Below are 13202 nucleotides of genomic sequence, written 5' to 3'. Positions count from 1 at the left end.
CAGGAGCAACCCCTCATTATTGGACCGGTACTCAACCAATGACTGGAACCAACGAGAGAAGTCTCGGACATGGTATCTATTAATCGACGCTCGGACTTCCCTTTAATTAGCGATCGGCCCCTAGATAGATAGTGTAACGACGCTCGTTGACTCGCATATTTGCCGTCCTTGGTTTCATTGGCAGAAGAGATTTCAGAATCGTCGGCCCAGAACGAAATGGGAAGAAAGGGAGGGACGTTGGAGGAGCTATATAACGATCTATGTTATCCACTGGTCGAACGACGTAAAATTAAAACCGTTTCAACCGCGTCCGAAGCGAAACCATCAATTTCACCGCTTGCAATTAACGCGTAACTAGCGGGAAACGCGTTTGCGGTACGAATAAGTAAAGAGGCCAGCGCCGGAACGGCGTGGCTAGTTACCGGAGCAGCCATTCCGCGCTTCCCTCGTCCCTGCTGCTACTTGATAGTACGTTTTTTAGCGTGATCCTGGGTCGGTTATTATCATGCTATTCGCCTTGGTCCCGTATGCGATGAATCTCGTATATTCCGATCAACACGTGGAAATATTTGCCAGTCTTTATCGAAACATCTATTTGTTAATTGCTGCAGATATATCTTAGATTTATTCAGGGTCGGTCTTGAATTACGATCAAAGACAGGATTTTTGTATCTCGCATATTTCTCTCTTATTATCACGCACTCGCTTAATTCAGATGACTGTTAGTATCAGATATGAACGTTTTTTCGACTGAAGCACAGCGCGAACGAGCGTTTTCTTAATATCTGGAAAATATAACGCGACAAATAGAGGAACACGATTAGTCAGCACGATCTGTTCCCTTGGTTCTCTTTCAATTATTTGTATTAGCTTAGCTAACCGACTGTTTCTTTTCTATTTTCAGGTAAGTAGTTCGGCCAGAGGTTGGCTCTCAACTCCGTCCCAAGGTGGTCGTCCTGATGCTGCGTGCTATCACGATACTCTCGAACCACAGCATCGTGCCCTCCCCATCGGCTGGTTCACCCTCGTCGTCCTTTTTCGAACGTCTATATTCCCCTCTCGACTTCTTCCTTCGCCCCTAATGCTCCTCTCACTTATCCGACCGCCCGTTTTCCCTGCAGCTCCCTCGAAAGTCTGGCCATAGTCGACTGGTAAGTTTACCTTTCAATTAATCGGCCGCCATACCGAGGCCAGGCTAACTGCCAACTATCCAGCCATTATCCACTAGAAGAGTAATTGGGATTGGAAGCCGGTAGGCCTTACGCCGCGTACACAGTCGCGAATAAGGACGGAAAGCGGCGAATACACGCGATATTTCTGAGCTCCCTTGATCCAAGATTTATTTTCTACTCTCCAAAGCTGCTGTTCCGCTTCTCAGTTTCTTCATGGTTTTATTTTTTATGGCAGCAAGATGAAAGGCGACGGTGACAATGGTGGCGGTGCGGTGTAACAAAGTTAACAAGGTTAATGAGGATAGCGTAACGTTACGCGATTAACGCAGCCAGTTTTTAGTTGAAGTTCATTAAGGAAGTGGTAACGTTATCAGGATCATAGACGCCGGTGTCACGAAAAATTTTTCTTCCTCCCGACGGGACCAACTTCCCGCCAAGAAATATTAATTATTCCGTCGTTTAATATATAATGATAACGATACCACCGTGGGCGCGTGCTGTAGCTAGTTTTCATCTCGAGGAATTTTGGGAAAAAATTAATGGCGCAGCGTGTATCGCACATTTCAAGCTGTCTCGCGTGCCAACATGTTGATTAGGATTTGTCGCGTAGTGAAATGTGGACGTTTTTAATCAGACATTTCGGTTCCTAGGAACACACGCGCTCTTGACATATTGCGAAAAGTCGCAAACACAAATCGCGATAGTTCGAAATTCACGTAACCTTTGTCATGTGTCATGTGTGTTAATACACCATAAATATTAACACACTTAATTCAATGCATTTCGTAGCTTTATAATGTGAAATATAATATCAAAGAAAATAAAATTTACTGCAGACGAGTCCTAATACTCATGATCAACAGTGTAGCCACATAAAACACCAATTTGTTTATGATAGAGTTCTGACAAATAGATTTTGCCGGTATCATCGAAAATGACAATTTTAATTAGTAATCAAGCTGCATCGATATTGTTCAAATACAAATAATTATTAATTACACCAACTAACTCTCACACTATGACGCCATCTTTCTCCCTCTCTTTCGTTTATTTCCCTCTATCCATCACTGTTTTCATTTTAACATAGTTCATGGACCAATCGATTGGTTAAAAGAGCCGAGGGGTTAGTTTATTAACTAACCTCGTTTAATTATACCTAATTATGTTTCTGGCAAATCAGTGAAACACGCCGCGAACGCAACTGTCACAGAGATATTATCAAATCGCTAAGTAGATATAGTTGATAAATAAACAGCGGGAATTAATAGACACGAATGTTCGATGCAGTTTAATACATCTATATTACTTCGGCGAATTTCAAATGTAGATTTCAAGGATACTAATCGCTTCGCGACTGTCGCCTGCAGCTACGCGAAATGTTATACACTGTCCACGCTCGGAAATTGTGAAAAGAATCTTTGATAGACGTTGTGAGCATAATTTAATGATACTCGATACCCTGATGAAATGTGATTAACACAGATCTTTTATTTTCGCGATAAAAGTTTTTCGATAGTCGCGCGTTAACTTACGTCCACTGGGGCACTTATCGGAAACTCTATTTCTCGGGGAAATTGAAATTTCGCGATGATTAGAACCAGGTCGATTACGGTCGGAATTACCAACCAATTAAACGTACTTCCTCAGCCGTTCGCTGCACCAGGAAGTATTCGCCGCGGTTAATAACTCGTAATAGATTGTAAGGAGACTCATAAATATGAGATGCGGATCTTACAACTGCGAGCCGCGGACGTGACGGATCTTTTCTCTTTCCCTGACACTCGTTGGTATCCGAATAAAAAGCGGAACGCAAAAAAAATGGTGGAAGAAAAGGTGCTTCCAGGACGAAAGGGTCTAGGGAAGAATGAATCATTTATCTTCCTTTGATTTCTTCGACGTTTCTCGGTAAAGCTCGCAAACCCTCTCCTCGTTCCACTTTATTCTTTTTCCTTGCACGAACTTTGGTTCGCCTTTAGCAGCTCGAACTCGTTCGATTGTAAAAAAAAAAGAGAAGCATCGAGAAGGGTGGAAAGTGGTTGAAACAAAATCAAGCCCATGAATGGGGGAGGAGAGAAGAGGTAGGAGAAGCCTGGCGGCCTTCATTATTATCATAATCTTATTCAGCAACGAAAATCAGTCGCGTGTCCCGTGAACTTGCCTGAGAGTAGATACACAATGGGGGTCGTTCTTCCATTGTGAGCCTACCCCTTTCGTTCTTTCGCGTTCTTTTCAGGCATTGGCCTGTCCGCCCATTATTCGTGGCCAGGCAGCGTCAAATTATTTTATCAGCGCCTCTGCGGGTGCCGATAAACGCCGAAGGATCGATCCCTTCAGTTTCGGTCGGCCGAGCACGTGTATCGCATTGTCCTCGCCAAAGTATCGTCAACTATTTCCTCCACGATATTTTCCACGCTCGAACGAAAAATTCGACCGCGTCGAACGTTTTTCACGCTGTTTCCTATCTACAAGCAACCGAGTATTCTTATTGTATTGCGTTTTCCACAAGGATCGTGATCGAACTCTGTCGGAAGCTCGTCTCGTTTCTCGAGCATTTCCTTTTAAATCAACGCGATTGTCCGGAATAATACGAAAGAGTTTCTGTAAAGATTATATTTATTACTGGACGGAGAACGTACTTTATCGTCAATTCGTCCAAGTGTACGGCAGACGAGGACGGAATACGTATCTATATGCTCGGCTCGAACAAATATCGAGAACATTGTTGGTCGATAAGACGCAACAACGTCGACGAGGCAACTGTTTAATGGGGTCAATAAGATCTCCCGAGAGCGTACCAGTGATGTAAACGGATCTAGCGGATCCCCGGGCGAATTTCACGAGTAAAATGTAAATATGATCGGAGAAGGCGATGCCAGCTGAGAAAGTCGGAGGAAAGGACTATCCCGCTCGGGGCTGCACGTCAGTTCCTCTCGCTTCCTCGTTTTTCTCTCCGACGCGCACATGCACACGTTCGCCCCGCTATCTCGTTTCGATCCTCCGTTGGCCCCCAGGAATTCCTTCGTCGGTTCTTTCGTCTCGTAGTTTCTGCCTTAGCGGCCTGCCCGGAGCATTTACCGCCACTTGATTTCAACCCGATTTGCCTTTCTACTCCCACAAACCCCGCCGGATATTTGCTTGGTTCGCTTGCTGAAAATTTCCTTTCCGATCGGCTGCAGAGGTTCGGTTTTTTTAAAGGACGATTTCAGATACGCTTTCTCCTGTTCTAGCGTTAACTCGCTTTTTGTGTCTCTCGTACCGAACCTCTCTGCTATTCAAATTACGCGAGCGTTTATGCAAATTCATATTTTTATAAACATACATAGAGGTGTGGAATTTGAGTATGGATATGCCCTCTAAATATTACAACAAGTATTTTACTTTGGCTATTTTGTATAATTTTCCATATCGCATACGTTCTGTACATTTTTACACATTTAAATTCCCCATACATGCATAAAAATCCGTAGTACATTAATCACTTTTTACCACCTATGACCTAGCACCTACATGCACTCTTGCTGTTTGTACAGAATTTCACCTACACTGCCAGTATTTTTCGCGTGGAAGTTTCTTAACAGTCCACGACTGGGCTACACTAATGTGCGCAATAGATTTGCATTTCGTGTTGCAAGATATATTTCAGGCCGCTTTATCACGGCCGGTAATACGACGGATCGGACATTGAAAGCCTCGTGAACGTTCCTCTTCATCCCCTAGGGCTATCGTCCGGCCTGATATATCGAAGAAACGTAACCGTAGGAAGTCCTTGGTAGAGAATCCATCCTCTAACTTCCTCGCTAGCAGCCAGCTATCGCAACGAGACGGACAGGTGGGTGGACGTCGGTATAACCAGGCGTGAAGGGAGATTCTTGAGGCTTAACGTATCCGCGTAATCCTTTCATCCCTTTTCCCATTGCCACCGTCGTCCTTGGACGGCTCCTACGTGAATTGTACTCAACCGCACGAGGACTGATTTCGAAGCTGTTGCTCGATTCAAACGCCCTATTTCCATCTCTGACCAGAATAATATACCTACTCGCATCGGTCAACTAAAATCAAGCTAATGAAGCGACGATTAAATACAGTGCACTTCGAAACAATGGTCGTTCCTCTTCATCATTTTTTCGCGTGAAAGCGCCCGTCGCGGCCAAACACCGTCCAACCAACTGGACCTTCGATCAGCTCGTTATTAACAGCATATCGCCACATTTATCTTTCACACGCGTTTAAAAACTGTTGACACTGCGCTCGAACGCACCGCACGTTAACATTTCACATGCGCATATTGCACTGAATAATGCAACGACCACGTCTAGAGCACCGACCACCAACGATTCATAACAGCCGGCCGGTTATTTTTCTCTGCTTTTCGCTGCTTTTGCGTGTGTTCAACCACTTTTTCCTGCTCCTCGATGTCTCTTCCCCTGTCCCGCTCGGGGAAGATACCGGTTTGATTCATCCACGTCGATTATTTATTATTTCGTGGTTTGCTGTTATTTGTCGTTTCCCTCTCTCTCTCTCTCTCTCTTTAATTTATTTATGGCCTTCTCGGTATAATAATTTGACTTCCACGTCGAGTTATAAATGCAAATAGCTAATCCAATATTTCTATCAAATTTGACAGTATACGAAGATCGAAACACAACCGGAACTGTTTTCAATTTACTTGATCCATCATCGACAGTCCTCTGACTATCTCTAGGTAATAGTCCGTCGAATGAAAGGTGTCGCTATTACGGCTTGCAGCAGAGATACTCATCTATTATTTCATTAACGATGACAGAGACCGGCGCCGCTACGGTTCAAAAACAGTCATCACCTAGTCAGTGCGTTAGCATAATATAATACACGCTATATTGGACACGAGGAATGGCACGCGATTCATGTAATGGCGCGGCCATTGTGGGCTCGATCAATGCGCCAATTGATTAATATCGTGTTGGGTTACGCGAACGTATGCATACGCGTGCACGCGTGGAACTGTTCGCGTTCACGAATTTCAGCTACATTGTCTTGCCGTCAAATCGCTCCATGCATTAAAGGAACAGAGAAGAAAAATATAGAACAGCAGAAATGCAGGGCAGAAGATAAGGTTTGAAGGGATGGTAGAAAAGAGAAGAGGAGAAATTTTGAAGAGTGCAAATTTGTTCATCGAGAAGAATGAAATATTTATTCGATGGAGATCTGATAGATTCGATATCAGCGTAATCGAAAAAGTATGTAGCTGTATACGTTGTTAATAAAACGGGTATACACGTTACAGATGAACGTACATCCTGCATACTTTTAAACAAACGATAGTAATACGATCAACGTTTAATTGGTCATTCAACATTGATTGAAACTTAATACTTGTGTATCTAATTGCGCTTGACCTTCAACCGTACGATGCTGCTAGGTTTTTATGATTGGAAAAGCGTACCTGTGTTTACTATACTTACACAGAGTGGAATTTAATTTTTATATTTTTCCGATATCTTTTGACCAGTACTGTATTTAACATTATTCCAAGTAATATTACTCGTGACTCGGGAACCAAGAAAGAACCTTAATCAAATAAATTTCTGGTTCGAGATTGTGAAACAACGAGAAATAAATTTCATTCGTTCACGTGCCGGTCAAAGGATCACGGAATGTTAGATATATCAAAGCTGAACTAGTCAGAACGGCGTTAAGACGTTGAAATGTTACGATTAAAATTCCAGCAAGGTTTCTATAACAATCGACTTCTTTTGTCGAGCTTCATGTCGGCTGGCATCGGCTTATTTTCTAGTCACGAACGTTCTATAACGAACAGCCTTATTCCAGAGTTCATTAAAAGCAGAGAATTGCCTAGTTCATACACACATCCCTGGAAACTATTAAAACTATGAAAGCTATTAAAATCGCTGGAAGCGGAACAATATTCTTCTCTTTCTATTTTCAATATCAAAGAAACGAGACCGGGAGAAAATTGCTTGCGTTATATCTACTGTTATTCTGCCAATCGTACCTGGTAAACGAGCTCATTCACCAGAAATAAGTGAGATTTTTTCGTGGGAATGGAGGCCGACTTACAGAGGCAGAAAAAGAACGTATATTAAGCTCTAACGATACTCTCTTCCTTGTCCTGACTACAGAATGGTCAAGTGTAATGACTGCCGAATATTTATTTCGTTTACTGTGCCGAATAACTAACGACAGAATCGAAAGTGCAATTGACAGGCGGCCTACTGTTAAGGGAGGTGCTTGCAAGGCCACCGGCAGGGTAACGAAAGCGACCGAAAACTTGGCCCATTCGCAACGGGTGGCACGTCGCACGTGCTTAAAATTCGTACACACTTCGTCGTTCACTCGCGTTCAAATAACAATTCACTTCCCCTCGATAATAACACGACGCACGTTGTCGTCTCTTCAGGCAGTATGATTTGATTTCTGACGCAGGATCAGGTCTCTATGGTGGGAAACATCGGACAAAATGGGTAGGAGATTAATCGTGATGAAACGACTCGAGACTATCGTGATGTTCTCGACTCGCCATGTCGCCATTTTATCTCTGGTTCCTTGATTTCCTCTTGTCGAGATCGTCTACCGGAAACGCGTATCAGAACCGACGACTTGTTACATGAGAATTCGATCGACGTTTATCACGGTCGGAAGTATCTCGATCTCGAGGTGAAAATCTAACGTCGCTGGATTCGTGGCACGTTTATCGAGTCTGCGAAACCTTCGTGTTTCCCTCGGCGCAGACAATGCAAACATTCTATTCACGCAAGTCACTCGATTCCGGCTGAACCCGGGGAGCTCGTAAATGTCTTCATTAAGGCGTCACTTTGTAATCAAGTTGTCTGCTCTGTAATTAAGATAAGCGTTGATGCCCTAGATGTTTGCTGAACGTTATTAAGTTCGGTAGCGAGTCTATCAGCGAGATGCCACACTTCGCGCCTCATAAATTTATTCAGGGACGTGAACGCAGTCATTGCGACGGAGGTTTGCATAATGCGACAGCTTCCCCCGAAAATAAAACGAACGAACTCGATGCGACGAGGACCGACCGAACCCTTGGGGATAATTGAATTGTTCGGTGTTCGTGATCGTCCAAATTCGTTTGCGATAGCGGAAATTTCCTCTTTTAATCTTTTTTTGATCAAATGTGATATACGCTTATTGGAGAATAATATGACGTACAATAAATACGATGCGCGTGACAAAAAAATTTTCCGCTCTGAAGGTTTGAAAACACATATAAATTCCAGTTTTTTGGTGAGCTAAAAACAAACACCATTTTTATTATACAATTGCTTAACAATGATGTATTGTAATCTATTTAATCGTCAGACTCGAAAGTCATACTTTGAAAATCCATTCTTCTTTTTCCACGCTTTGCGAACATTACAATTAATAATAATTCTCCATTTCTCTAAGTTAATACTACATATAAAAACATTTGATCCAAAAACTTGAAGTGGATATTATTATTAAACGTGTCGGTTGGTTTATTAATGAGACGAGTGATAAAATTGTAATAGTCGATTATATTAAAATCACAAATACAGAAATAGGGTATGTGGTCGTAATCGTCGCTCGCTCAATGCTACCGTTCAACTCTACGCTCGTTATTCGACTGTATGTCTCGCTGTACGACGACTGTCCTAGAGAGCACGTTCGTCTATTTGTATCGACCGGTGTTATTACAAAAGGTTCAAATGTAACTCCGGTTGACGATTACAAATAGCGACGATAATGTTTTGTCCGGCGTTCGTTTACCTTTGAACCTAGCAAACCAAAACAATGTTCCAAGGCACGATAATATGAGTTTCTACCGAATCAAGTCTTCTATTGACTCATGTGCCGCTACAAACTTCTATATAATTTAGTATTATTGACAAATTGTAATAATTAGTAATTAGTATAATTTACTGATAAATTGGAATAATTTAATTATCCAATTACAAACATATTTCTACGATACTTTCTCGCTTACATCTTACATCCTCCTACATTTGTATCTGCTAAGGAACCAGCGACTAGGCAAACATTCACGTACGCGGTAAGACACAGGATATAAGACAACACACGGGAGGACCTGTTCCGCAGGTTAACCGGCAACAGGAAGCCGGTATTAACGACGTGCCCCGTGGAGCCATCGAATTAATATCATTATTTATGCTCGGAACATAAATGTGCTTCGTGACATTATCACTGGCGTCGTTAGTTCGATTCGGTTATCATTACGCGATCATTATGCCGACCGTGCTGTTTATCACGCGACGAGAACTCGTTATTTTCATAGGGTTCAACGGCCTACGGATTCTTCTTCTCGGATTACTCTGGATCTTGTTTCTGATCGAGATCGAGCAGCTGACGCGGTCGTCGTTCGCTCTTAATAAGCTGGAAAACGTTGATTTCGGAGAAGAGCGGGCAGAACGCATTAAAATGATTCTTCGCTGGTGTCGCGGCGTGTCATCGTGAAAGATGCGTCTGACCATTTTGGGGCGCTACAGAGCTTGCTTCTTGTTGCCGACTAGAGATACGAGATCGTTTAACGAGCCTGTTGTAAGAGACTCGCCGACTCCTTTTTGGGAAAATGCCTTCTTCCTTTGTGCTTGCTTTATGGAAATCGCGTTTTGCGTTAAAAAGTAAACGTGATGGTGTTTCTTGGCTGCGGTGATGTAATTTTGATATATATAGTATGTTCTATGTGACTCATAAAATATCCAATGTTCAAGGAATTAAGTTGGTATTTATATCGAATTAACTTGGATAGATTTAGAACATACATATTTCGACAGAGATAAACGTAACTCGAGTGTAACTTCGAAGTTTCGAATTATAATTTTTTTCTCTTAATATTTTCGGAAATCATTTGGTAAATACTAGAAAGCATTTATATTTCTATTTTGTATCTTTAATCGAACATTTCGAGAAGTATGGTATCTATTTTCAATCGATATCGGAATCCGCCTGTTCGTGATTCTTGTCGAGAAGCGTGCATCTCAAGCGTGTTTTTATTTTCCCGCCACGCGTTGTAATTTATGCATTGAATTTCAAATTGGCTTGTACTTCTTCGATAGAATCCAGCCGATGCTTCGACAGCCCGTTAGATTTCATGACTAACAAATGTTTTATTGGTTGGCTGTGCTGCACCTATAGATGCCAACGAACTTCCACGTAACGATTCACTGCTCAATAGCGTCTGAACTGTTCCGGGGAAATAAATGGTGCTCTCTCTCCTTACCTTGTAGACTTAATATCTTTATGATATTAATCGAAACTTTAATCCAGTCATCAAACGATATTTTAATATTAATTTCATGAGAGGAATATCTATTTTTCTCACTTGAACGAATATTCAAGATATTTTTTATTTCAAAGATATAGGTAGAGAAAAGAATATAATAAATAATAATAGAGAAAAGAAGAAAATTTCTAGAGTTACTTAAACCGTCGAAGGAAAAAATCCTGCGTATTATACACCGACACTGCGTTCGCAGACAATTTTCAAGTCTATCCAGGAATCCGTTTTCATATCAGCGCAACGGATCCGAGCCGGATGTTTCTCTCATGAATGGAGATAAGATAAAACGTCCGGAAAAAAGAAGGTTCGATCGAGGTTGGAATTCCCAGGGGACGTGTAAGGAACCGTGAAGCTTTGAGGTGAATAAAAAATCGGTGGTTGGTGGCCGACGTCGAACGTCTCGCTCAAATATGCACCCCACGATTCTTCACGGGTCGTCACTAGCGTAGGACCTCTTATAATTTTCAAACGAAGGATTAATCGACTGGCAGAAACATTAACTCTCTCCGAAACCGTCGGGTCGCCCTCGCATAAATAATAAATGTCTCTTTTCGTTCCAGGTCGCTTTTAAAAAAGCTATGAGAAAAACGCTCCTCGCGACTACAGCCCCCTCTTGTCCACCGTATCTAACGCATGAAAGAGTTATTACGCGAGTCTAACAAGCACGCAACCGAACTGACGCATTGCTGCTATATTTAAAGCAACGATATGTAATTTATTCTGTCGTTAATCTTCCTATTTTCGAACTATAACTTATGAATGAAACGTATTGATTTTCATCTAGTACGCGTATTTCACTTATTTAACAACCCTGTTTATTCTCCTATAAAATCCAGTCGATTCCTATACACGCAGCATGGGCTTTCTAGAAATTTCATACGCGTAATCTTGTATGTAATTTAGGCAAATGAACCCGTGGAATGAAGCTTTCATCGTTACCGGAGGACACGTAATGCGGCCCATTTCGACGGAATTTAGCTCGTCGCTTAACGAGGTATATTCTATTCCACGCGAATGAAATTACTCGTACTCCGTCTAATAAAACACCGCGTAACCCACAGCGCCTGTTTTAATCGCCACGTCAGACGGCACCGAAATTACCGTCGGCGAGCTAAGGATTGCCCTTGAATTGGATCAGCGACACGACACGCGCGCACCACCGCGTGGCTGCACGCTGGAAACGTAGCCAGAAGCTTGAAGCGTATCAGTTTCGCGTATCTGTATTCATTTAATTTGAAATCCCCGCCGGAGAAGGTCAAATGCAAGAGAAAAGGGTGGGGTGCGAGCATAAGGGGTTGAAATCTGAATTGCAGATGGCCGGTTGCTCCGTCCTTTCTTCGGTTCGACTCTGTTTCCTTTTCTCTCTTTCCCACATTCACCACGCTATGCATCTTCGTTCCGCCCGTTTGACAACCCTCTTTGCTCGTTCGTTTCCCCCGCGCGTCTCGCTCCGTTTAAATCAGTTCCACTTCAAGTTAGAACCATCATTTACTCGTCGAGCCGTGGACTGACAGCCGGATGAATCTCTAGCAATAATCGATTCAATTTACGCATTTATTACGGCTACAGGGAACGTTAATGGTATATTCATAAGGCAATATTTTGCCAATGCTAATGACAAATAGGTAATGAACTCGTTCGGTATAATGGTGTAATAATTCTTTGACCACAGTCCGCGGCAGGGCTGGTTACATTGTGCCGTGAACGCAAACTTTCGATGCACCTCCGGGCTATCAGTTGATAAAGTAGCTCCGATATATCATGCGATTTTGTTCGAACCGCGAATTGACCAACGCGCCATGCGTGACGCGCTCTGTCCCACTCGTCTCACCTGGGATTGATCCCTTCTTGCTAATTTAATTACATTCTCCGCTTCGACATCCGTGCCCTGTGACTTTCCATGAACTAAGAATAACATCACCAATTCGTGAAATTGAAGCTTTGTCTTCCTCGTGCCTTGTCCCTTGTGTAATTGCTAAATGCAACACGGAACAGTAAGAAAATAAACTGATAATTATAATTCTAGAATAAACTAGTTACATGTGCAGGAGACTGTTTGGTTATCCTCGCTCAAACGTATAAAGTTTGCATAATGGAAGATTATCCCGTTTCTAAAAGCTCCACTACGTTCTACGCTATTACACTTCCTACAATGGGCGATATTTCAGTGTCCGTTCATTCATCAAAGCTATTTTACACGGTGTTCTTGCAAATCAAATTTTTAGTATCGCAGAATAAGAGGTAGAAAGTCCTCTCAGCTGTGTTGGTCTTTTATTCAATGGTTCTACATCTACAGAGAACAGACCTTGTCTGAGGACACATTCATCGTCGCGAAACGAAAACTATTCCCCGTGGCTCGCGAGCCACTTTCGATCTCCGGCGCGTACGAGCGCGGGAAAAGCTCAAGGGAACGGAGATGAAGTCGAGCGGACGATCGTGCGAATCGTAGCACGTGCATTGCTCGTTTCGAATTTCCATAGACTGCGCTGATAGAGAGGTCTCGCCGCGGGACCCAAGTCTCGTGTGTCGTGAAAACGATTTCGCAAAAATGTCCGGATTAAAGTGGCCGGTCACGTGCGAATGGCCACGTAACGAGGATGGAGATCTCGAGCGGATCGCCTCGAGCTTTCATGATATTCTCAGGTTCGATTATTGAAACTGACCACTGTGTTTTTCATGTTAAACGATTTTCTGATTGCTGAGGTTGCTTTCTAAGATCTTTTAGCGACGGCTTTCATGTTGCATAATTTAGT

The sequence above is a fragment of the Bombus vosnesenskii genome, unplaced genomic scaffold, assembly GCF_011952255.1.
Source record: "Bombus vosnesenskii isolate JDL3184/JDL3185 unplaced genomic scaffold, Bvos_JDL3184-5_v1.1 scf7180000013309, whole genome shotgun sequence".
Lineage (NCBI taxonomy): Eukaryota > Metazoa > Arthropoda > Insecta > Hymenoptera > Apidae > Bombus > Bombus vosnesenskii.
This window is presented reverse-complemented; position numbering follows the sequence as displayed.